The sequence below is a fragment of the Macrosteles quadrilineatus genome, unplaced genomic scaffold, assembly GCF_028750875.1.
Source record: "Macrosteles quadrilineatus isolate MER2022 unplaced genomic scaffold, UCM_ALF_1.0 Scaffold_7__1_contigs__length_78375512, whole genome shotgun sequence".
Classification (NCBI taxonomy): domain Eukaryota; kingdom Metazoa; phylum Arthropoda; class Insecta; order Hemiptera; family Cicadellidae; genus Macrosteles; species Macrosteles quadrilineatus.
The window spans coordinates 47,426,706-47,437,251 of record NW_026542600.1 but is presented as its reverse complement, the minus strand read 5'-3'; positions in this window follow the sequence as shown (position 1 = coordinate 47,437,251).

Below are 10,546 nucleotides of genomic sequence, written 5' to 3'. Positions count from 1 at the left end.
GCCTCATGCTGTTTCTATAATAATAAAAACTATCATGTGTGTCTTTTTGGTTTGTTATAGTGTGTTTTTGTTTTTCTTAAATCATGTTTCCACAGTTATAACTGGAATAGCTGTACTTAAAAAGGAAGCAAATTAAATGCCTCATCAATCTTTTAAAAGCTAAGATTTTAGAGCAGTTTTTGTAGCTATTTGCTAATCTCTAGTATTTTTAAAAAAAAAAGTGTCTGTATGCTTATTTTTAACCTTTTTTTGTGAAAATCAAAATTTCTTAATTCTAATCAATTTAAATAGCAATTCTGAAGCTTTGGGCTCACCAAAAGCTGTCTATTCTTACATAGAATTTAATGGAGAATATGATGGTAGTGCCAAAGTTATACAAATGTATGAAAATACTAGAGGAATTTTAAAATTTGGTGTAAATGTACAGGTTTTTCTAAAAAATTACTTCCGGTGTACATTTTACATCATGTAGCTCCTAAACAAGTAGGTTTATAGCGAAAATGCGAAGAGTAAATAAGTCAAATAAGTCTTAAAATTGCATCCACATTCCAAAAAGACCATAAAATTCCTTAAAAATATTAATTCTGTTATTTCAAAAATGGCGGCCATTTTCCAAAATGGTGGCAATCTTGAAAAGTGGAAAACTGTGTATTTTATGGTCTTTTTGGAGTGTGGATGCAATTTTAAGACTTATTTGACTTATTTACTCTTCGCATTTTCGCTATAAACCTACTTGTTTAGGAGCTACATGATGTAAAATATACCAGAAGTCATTTTTCCATAGGCTGTAACTCCTAAACGAGTGGGTTTATCGAAATAATGTCAAGAATAAAAAAGTTTTTAAATTGCATGTTCTATCCGAAAACATGATAAAATATAGGGTGTTCCATAAGAAATTTCAAAGTTGACCGCCATATTGGAAAATGGCGGCCATTTACAAAAATTTTATTTAATTATTTTTGAACCTCTTTAAAAACAAGGGAATGTTCCCCATTTAAAGTTTGCTGTAAAAGCATTAGTTACTGAGATCCCAATGGTGGCACACTTAAAAAAAACACCCTGTATATTTTTTTAAATTGTGGATTTGAGTCACACTTGTGTTGCTCTACCACCCAAAAAAAAAATGTTAACGCTAGGTCCAGACCACCCTGTATATATATAAATATATTTATATATGTGTCCGTTAGCGCGATAACTCGTCGAGCAAAAATGATCCGATTTTGATGAAATTTGGTACAAACGTGTAATCCTACGTTTATTTGAACGAGTTCGCGAACCAGCATCAAATCAAATCAAATCAAATCAAAAGATCTTTATTCATATTTGTAAATACGTGTTTACATGAATAGTGTCAAACAATTAACATAAAAATAATTACATGAATAGGTAGGCTACAATCAAAATTATTAGTAGGACAGTATTGATCACACTACTCCAGGTTGCAATGGTTGGTCTGAATTTTAAGATCTATTATCTGTTCTAAACTTTAAAAAGTCATCAAATGAATAAAGTGCCCTCTGTATCAAAAATTCTTTCAATTTCACTTTGAAACCTCTATCATCCTGCATGCTTCTTATGTGATCTGGTATGTGATTTAGGAATCTGATACCGTTGTATGAAGTTTTTCTTTTGAACAATTCTAATTTATGATTTGGTAATACTACTTTATTTTTATTCCTAGTGTTATAGCTGTGGATATCTTTATTTGTAATAAAACTATTTATATTATTTTTTACAAACATTATGCATTCTAAAATGTATAAGCTGTAAACAGTCAAAATTTCAAATTTAGTAAAGAAAGTTTTGACAGATTCATTGTTCTTAAAGTTTAATATGGCCCTTAATGCTCTTTTCTGTCCAATTAGTATCTTTGTCAAATTTTGAGCAGATGTTCCACCGTAGACACAGATCCCATAAGAAACATGGGATTGAACATTGGCAAAATAAACACTTTTTAATACATTCGTATCGCAGAGATAATACAGTCTTCTGATGGCATAGATTCCTGAGTTAATTTTCTTTAAGACATTATCCACGTGCAGATCCCAACTTAGATTTCTATCAATGATAAGGCCAAGAAATTTAGTATTTTCAACTTGCATAATTTCTTCACTATCTATGTAAATACGTCTATAAAAGAACTCCGGGGTTTTGAGGCAAAATATTACACTGAAGTAAAAAACTTATATACATGTTTAATACATGATTGGAAAGGTTACATTTTCAAGTTTTTTTAACAATTTAATAAAGTTCAATATGAGCGCCTTTAGTGGCACGGCACACATCGTAACGGTATTCCACCTCTTCCCATGTCCTGGCCAGCATGTCTGGGGGGACGGTTGCCACACAATTGATTATTAGTTGCCTGAGATGGTCAACATCATGAATTTTCTCAGCATACACAAGATTCTTGATGTGCCCCCAGAAGAAAAAGTCCAACGGAGTCATGTCAGGGCTCCTTGGAGGCCATGGAATCGATCCTTCCCTTCCAATCCATCTGTTGCCGAGTCGAACGTCAAGTGCCTCACGCACACGCAAACTGAAATGTAGCGGTGCCCCATCTTGTTGGAAGTAAACTAAACGCCGAAAGTTTCTTTGTACCGTAACAACAGATTTAGTTTCTATTAGCCAGATAATGCACTGAGCATTTTGTTGCGGCGTCGCCATAGCACGGCAATCCAGACAGCACTGACGGCCACACTACGTTGTTTCAAGGTCAACGCTCCGTAGCGCTGCAAACTGTTGATGAAAACATTCCCAATCGGTATGAGTAAAACTTGATGAGCTACTCGTTTCAGAGAAATTAACTACATTTTGCTATCTTCTACAGTTACTAAGATATTAATTTTTAAAATCCCGGAGTTCTTTTATAGACACCCTGTATTTATTTCCTCTTTAATTTGTCTTTGTTTAGTGCAAAATGATATGCAGTTAGTCTTTTGAGTGTTCAAAATTAAATCGTGAGTGATAAAGAAATCTTTAATTTTTGCTAACTCCACAAAGGAGTGAATTTCTAATTCTATACCAGTTTTTGCAGACATTATAAGGTTTGAATCATCGGCGTACAAACAGAGCTGATTTTTGATAGAGTTTAATTTACTTAGGCAATTCGGCATATCACTTATGTAGCAGATAAATAATAATGGTCCAAGATTGACCCTTGGGGTACTCCATATTTAACTTTTTCTGATGTAGACTGAAATTTAATGACTTGATTTTTCTCAGTTCTTGATACTTCTACATATTGTTCTCTATCAGTTAGGTATGATTCAAACCATTTTAAATATGAATTCCTGATTCCTAGACTATTAAGTTTGTCAATCATTTTTGGGTGGGAAATACTGTCAAACGCTTTGGATAAGTCCATAAAAATTCCGGTGACTTTCTCTTGCTTATCTAACGACTCTATGATTGATTCAACAAAACTTATTAAAGCAGTGGTAGTGGATTTATTTTTCCGAAAGCCATGTTGTTCGTGATTAAAAAGATCATATAGTTCTAGGTGTCTTATGAGATTTAATTGCATTGCTTTTTCAAAAATTTTTGATATAGATGGAAGAATAGAAATTGGTCTATAATTTTGAATATCTGATTCTTCACCCTTTTTGTACACTGGTATGACCTTAGAGATTTTAAGTTGTTTTGGAAAAATACCTGAAATAAAGGTAGAATTTATTATATGTTTTAAGGGTTTTAATAGGGACTCCTTAGCATATTTAATAATCTTTATTGGAACTTTGTCAAAGCCACTGGACCATTTATTTTTAAGAGCGTCGATTATTTTATTTATATCACTTTCGTCAATTGGCGGACACCTGAAAGTTGGGATCTGTTTATTACTTTCCTTCATAGAACCAACAGCTTGATTTGATCTATCATCTAACATATTTTCAATTATACTGACAAAAAAGTTATTAAAACTATTGGCAACATGCAATGGGTTTGAGATTTCACAATTACCTAGTTTTAAAACATGATTTTGTTGTAAGTTGGCTGGAGTTTTTCTTGTCTCCTTATTAATAATTTCCCACACAGTTTTACTTATATTTTCAGAGTTTTTAACTTTATCACTATAATAATTACGTTTTGCAGTCATGACATTTAATTTATATTGCTGCGTTTTTTTCTTTAATTGAGTTTTAAGAACCTCCGACCCAGATTCTTTAACTAGATTGTTTAATTCAATGAGATCATTTTTGTTCTTTTTTAGATTCTCTGTAATCCAATTTTTGCTGTTTTGGTGCTTGTAAATTTTTTTCCTGACTTTTGGAAAAGATAAATTAAAGTAATATTGAAAAATATTGTGGAACGTGTCATATTTACTCTCTATATTTGAATTAAAAAGAGTTAACCAATTTTCTTTTTCCAATAATGATTTGAACAGTTTCATATTGTATACAGAAAAATTTCTACCCCAGTAATTTAGAGTAGTATTATCTATCTTTTTAGGACATGAGAGTAGTTCCATGAGTTGACCGTCATGATCTGATAAGGCTGTTACAATACCCTCAGTTTTAATTTGATCCTTATTAATGTTAGTTAAAATATTATCTATGCAAGTTTTTGAGGTATTTGTGACTCTTGTGGGAAAATCTATTATATAATTCATACCACATCTCAGGAGAATACTTTTTAACTCTTTTAGCTCTGGTGAATCTTTAAGAGTGTCAATATTAAAGTCCCCAATTATAATCAAATTTTTTTCTTTTCTTACTAGATTATTAATTAGTTTATTTAGTCGGTTTAAAAACTCTGAGTTTTCAAACTGTGGGGTTCTATAAATTCCTACCAGCAAAAAGTAGAAATTATCTACTTTAAATTTAACACAACAAAACTCCAACAATTTATCTTGGCAAAGCTCTTCTCCCATTTTTAAGAGCAGTGGTTTCCCCTTTATGCTCTCCTTTGATAAGATTAAAACACCTCCTCCAGTTGTTGTGGTGCGAGAGTAATGAGCTATTTTTTTGTAGTTATCAAGGTTAAATCTTTCCATATCATAGTTATTCATGTTATGTTCTGTTAAAACAATTATATCAGGATCTATCTCTGCTAATGATACTTCCAATTGTTCAATTCGAGTTATTAAATTTTGAATATTTTGATGAAAAATCTTTAGATTTCCGAGATTTAGGTTGTTTTTATCTAACCGGGACTCTGAGATGTAATTTTTTGAGAGTTTAAAGTTGAGCTTAAAGGGTTCACATCTGCTGTTTGTGTATTAAATTCATTTCCCTTGATCACTTCACTTTGCACTATGCTCTGCTTTTCCACAACACAATCACTAAACTGCTGCTGGCTTGTCTCGCTGCACTGAAGCCTGCTGTGGGACGAAGATGCTGGCATGGTTGAAGGGAGGCTGCTGGTGATTGGGTTGTGTACAGTGGCTGATTGATGCTGTGCCCCCTGACTTGTGTTGCCAGTAGGTTGCACTTTGCCACCATATGGGCATATACGTGGATCAGTCTGGTGAGGATGTTCTGGCTGGCTGCGCGACCCAAAAGTGAGATCAGTTCCTCCTGCGTCTACTGTAATACCTGCATCGTTGTCAGTCGTCAAAACCACTTCTACAGGAGGATTACTACTTGTGAGATGTTTGTTGTAAGAATCTCGAGGCATGAGCTCTGTTGTATTTGAGCAGTCCACTTCATCGTACTCCTTCACCGTTCTTCTCAGAGCGCTAACAAAGTCAGGGTGAGAGAGACCATTCCTCAAAACCCGAGCCGATATTTGATTATAACACACAATATAAATTGTGGCATCTGTAGCGCGTTGGAATTCAAAGAGGTTGTTGATGAAATGGTCTATTTTGATTAAGTCCCTCACGCATCCCATCGGGGAACAAACTAATGTCTTTAGTTCTCTTTTTGTAAAATCGTCTGTCAATTGCCTGAAAGCACTGTCATATTCTTGAATTGAGGGTTTACCATAGTAATTTGGTTTGGTTACCAGGCTGTATACTACTGGTCCATTTAAAATCTTTTGGCATGTTAGTCTTTCAGATATGTAATCTGATTCTGTAGGCTTACCCCATTTACGCCTGAATTTGACCGCAACTCCAGCAGACATGTGACGAGGATGAGTAAAATCAGCAGATATTGTGTGCGCAAAAGCTGCTGAGGCGTCCGTTTCCCATTTACTCATGGCATCAAACATGTCATTCTCAACTATGTTGATTTTTCTTGTTGAATTGATTTTTATACTGTTTACTTCTCTATATTTTCTTGTAAAGATCTCTTTGTTGGTGGTTAGCATGGAAGAAACTGCTTTAGCAATACTGGTTTTCCCTCGTTTATTAAAGTGTAAACCATGGTTGGTATATAGATGCCGTGGAAATAAATGTAATGGTAGAAGTCCCACTTGTGTACAGTCCTCAACTATCCTCTCCAATTCTGAATTTATTTTTGAAATTTTAATATCTAAATCCGGTCTATCGTGTCTCATTGGTATGGAAGCTAGTATTAAGTTTGTGTGTGCTGATTCTCTTATAAGGCTATGAATTCTGTCGGTAAGATGTATTGTTTCCCTAGATTCTACATCATTTGTACCCCCTATTACTAGAAGGTAGTCGTTTGTTGTTAAACCTTTCCCAAGGCTCTTAACCTCTTCTACTATTTGTTCAAATTGAGCTCCTGACCTGACATAAGAGCAAACATTTAGTGATGTCCGCTGTTCAATCAGAGTTCCGAGGTTTTTCCCATGGCTGTCACTTAAGATCACAAGTTTAGATTTTGAGTTTTTTGTGTTTGTTTCAGTATGTTTTCTTGTATTGTGTAGCTTATTTTTAGGACCCGTAGAATTTATTTTTTTAGTTAGTGAGTTACTGCCGGTACCCATGAGTGAAGTTTCTTCTGTTGTGTTTTCTTGCATAAGTATTTCATAGTTATTTCTGCACTCAAGAGCTAGATTGATAGTACTAGAACTAGACACAGTTTTTGATTTCCCTTTAGTTACAACTTCCTGCCAGGAGTTATCTATGGATGGATTTCCTAAAGGTGGATAACAGTGTAGACACTTTCTGTCATTCTTTTTTATTTCATCCTCTAACTTTCTATTTTCGTTTTGTACAATTTGAATTGCTGCCTGAAGATTTTTGATTTCTAACTTACTTTGGTCTAGTTCTTGTTTAAGAATCTTTGTTAAATAGTCTTCTTTAAGAGATTTCTTGAGTTCATCGTTAAGAGCTCTTTGTTGTATTAACTGATTTTCCAATTCAACACACTTATTCGTCAGTGTTAACAAATTTAAATTATCATTTAAATGTTCCTCATTTACAGATGTAGATCCACAGGATTGATGGGATAATGGTGTAGAGGAATGAAAGATAACATCTTTTTCATCTTTCCTATTGCTTGGTAATCTTAACCCGCTTGAGGATAAGGGACTCATTGTTTTATTTGATTTTACAAGCTCCCAAGCATCTCTGATTTCAGATAATGCTCTTTTAAACATTTCCTTGTGTTTTTTTGCCACTGACTCTATCGTGAAATGCAATCTTTTGTCACAATAGTGATACAAGTCACCTTTGTTTAAATTTGCTGTTTCATTAGATGCAAAGAATTTAACCTTGTATTTGATGACATTTCGATAAGTTTCTCTATCCACATTAATTATTTTACCTGGCCAATATGGATAACCCTTAACTTTGCCAAAAACTAAATCATTTTCTTTAAATGTCATGTTGTTGCTCATTTTTATTATTATTCAGATAGATATATTATATAGGCCTATACGAAATATTTTCCATATGTTAATTTTACTAATCCTTTATTTTAAAAATGACAGCTCTTTATAAGTAGTCCATAAGCTTTTAGAGTACTAAAGAGCTATATTATCATAATAAACTCCTCAAGGATTAGGATTCAAAGGAAACCTCTTATCACTGATAACAGTTCTATGCCTTTGACCTAGGCTGAGTTTGAGGCTAATCAGTAATCAGTTTGTGGGATACCACCTTTGCAGTAGTGTGTTATCTCTAGGATGTAATGTAGTTTATTTTGCTGTTTAGTGATTATATTACGTACATTGTTATTTAAAAAACTCTTCTTTGATTAAATTATTATTTTGTAAAGTGCAATGGTAAGTCCTATCTATGATCTGCTTGTAGGTATATTCTTGTGTTACTTGCCTGTATTAATGCCGTTTCCTAGGTTTACTAGTACTTTAACAGGTTTGTCGTTTTCAATTGCACAATTCAGTAGCTTCTTTAACACTTTGTTCAATAAAAATTAAAATTAAAACAATTTTTGTAAGCAAAAGATAGGTTAACTTTATATCCAGTACTTAAAAACCAGTTATCTCCAGTGTTAAAAACTGTTTTCAAAAAGTTATTTACTTAAAATATTTTAAAGTACTATTAAAATCACTTTGATTAGTTTTTTTGAAACTATACACATTTAAAATCACTTTTAAAAGACTTTAAAAATCAGATATTGTAATGCCTGTCCATTCAAGTTGTAGGTTAGATTAGGATTCATGATCGGACTATGGGAACGGGGGTTTATGGGGTAAAAATTGGGTTTTCCCATTTTTGACCCTAAAAACTTAAAATTTAGCAATTCCTTTTCAAACCATTTTATAGAGCTTAATAAAACAAATAATTTAGTATATTGAAGCGTTATTATGCGCCTAATGGTTACGGAGAAAATTCCAAAAATCTGTAATTTTAAAATTCCCATGTTATTCTTATGGAGAATAAGTAAAGTGTTGTAGTTTGCTTGTTTATGAACATATTTTGATCAAATTTGGAAAATGTATTCATTTCATACTAAACTATTAATATTTTACAAAAAACACCATTTTACCCTCCCTGTTGCAGCAAACCTAAGTACTCGTTAAACTAATTCTATTTAAATAGGTAATAAAATGTGATATTTTTAAGGAGGCATTTTAGTGTAAATCCAATCAGGCTAATAGAACTTCGCTTAGTCTGCAGGTTTGCTGCGGCGGGGGTATTTTAATATCAAACAGTTAACTCGTGGTGTATAAACTGAGTCACATAGGTGAGTGCTGCGGAATATAGTAGAGCAGCAACATATTTTCCCAACTTCTGTGTCAACAATATTTCCTAATATACAATAAAAATCATCACCATCACCCGTTAACCCACAATTTAATTCGCCACAGAGGAGGAAGGTACTGAGAAAACTTGCTTATGGGACAACCATGAGCTTTCAGCTCTAGTGTGTTGTGCTGGAAGTATACTTGTGATGAGCAAGTAAGAGCCCGAGCAGCGAGCACTGTGCAGAAGTTCCTATCGCACAGGGTCTTCCTCCACCATGAGGGTTGTAGTATATGAGGGCGGTGTGGGACTTTGCCCTAGACACCATTTAAGTGCACCATTGAATGTTTCCTCTGTACCTTACTTCTCTGTGAATTTTCTTAAGAGGCGTGTAAGGCGTCTATTAGCCGTGAGCAACATGTGGCGCAGCTAGTGGAGCCGCCGGTGTCGGACGTGTAGAGGGGTATGGAGTCAAATGGTGCCTATTAGCCATGGAGAGACCGGTGGCGCCGCCGAAAAAGCTGCCCGAGGTGTTGCCGGGAGTGATTTTGCCCGGCAACATGTGTCGCGACCGTTTTAGTGTCAAGGCAGTCGGGGGGCATTGCAGTATATGGAGCCTATTAGCCGTGGGCAACATGCGACGCCACTGACTGCGCTCGCATGCTTTATTAACGTGAAAACGAAGCCTGTCACACAGTCTACATCGTGGTTTGAGTCGATTGAGACGTGCCTCGCCATATTGCTTATATATTCATTGGTAACTTCTGTTCACTTTGTTTACCAGTGACCTTTTTAACAGTGTATTCTTTCCTTTTTGTGTCATTAGCGTTTTTAGTTGTCTGTAGTTTAGATAAACAATGTCTAGTGCTAATAGTGACGTGCAAATTGTGAATGCAGTCACTCAACGTCATGTTTGACACTAGAGTGTTGTGGTGAATTCCGCTGTTTGTGCGAGCTACGAATGTGTCGCGCGACTAGTGTCCAGGTTCCAAACGCTGTGGGGTCACCGGAGTCATCACCGGCGGCTCCACTAGCTGCGCCACATGTTGCTCACGGCTAATAGGGGCCTAAGACTTGCCATTTATTTTTTTACCAGTTAAACAGCAATCAAGGTAGTATATCAAATATAATATCAAAAAAGGGTTACTCGAAAAGACCCTTTGTTTTAGCTATTTGCACAATTAAACCAACTATTTCTTAAACTAAGTAGTCCATACTATCAAAGCCCTCCGTGTGATGAACAATCAAGTAATGAAGGTATCGAGTACAATCGAGTACTACTGCTATTTCTTTGCGGTATTTACTGTAAGTACTCTTATACTCTGTACACAGAAGCATTTGCCACCTCTGTCTGAACTCTGAAGATACAACAGGACAACCTCTCTGCTACTCTTTACGTCTTAATCGCAGTGCAAACAGAAATGTGTGACTGAGAGGACGAGTATATAATACTTTTAAGTTACAGAAGGGCTTATTTACATTTTGTTATTATTGATGATATTTTACGATGAAATAAGTTATGATGATTGAGTGAAGTTGTTCGAAGTG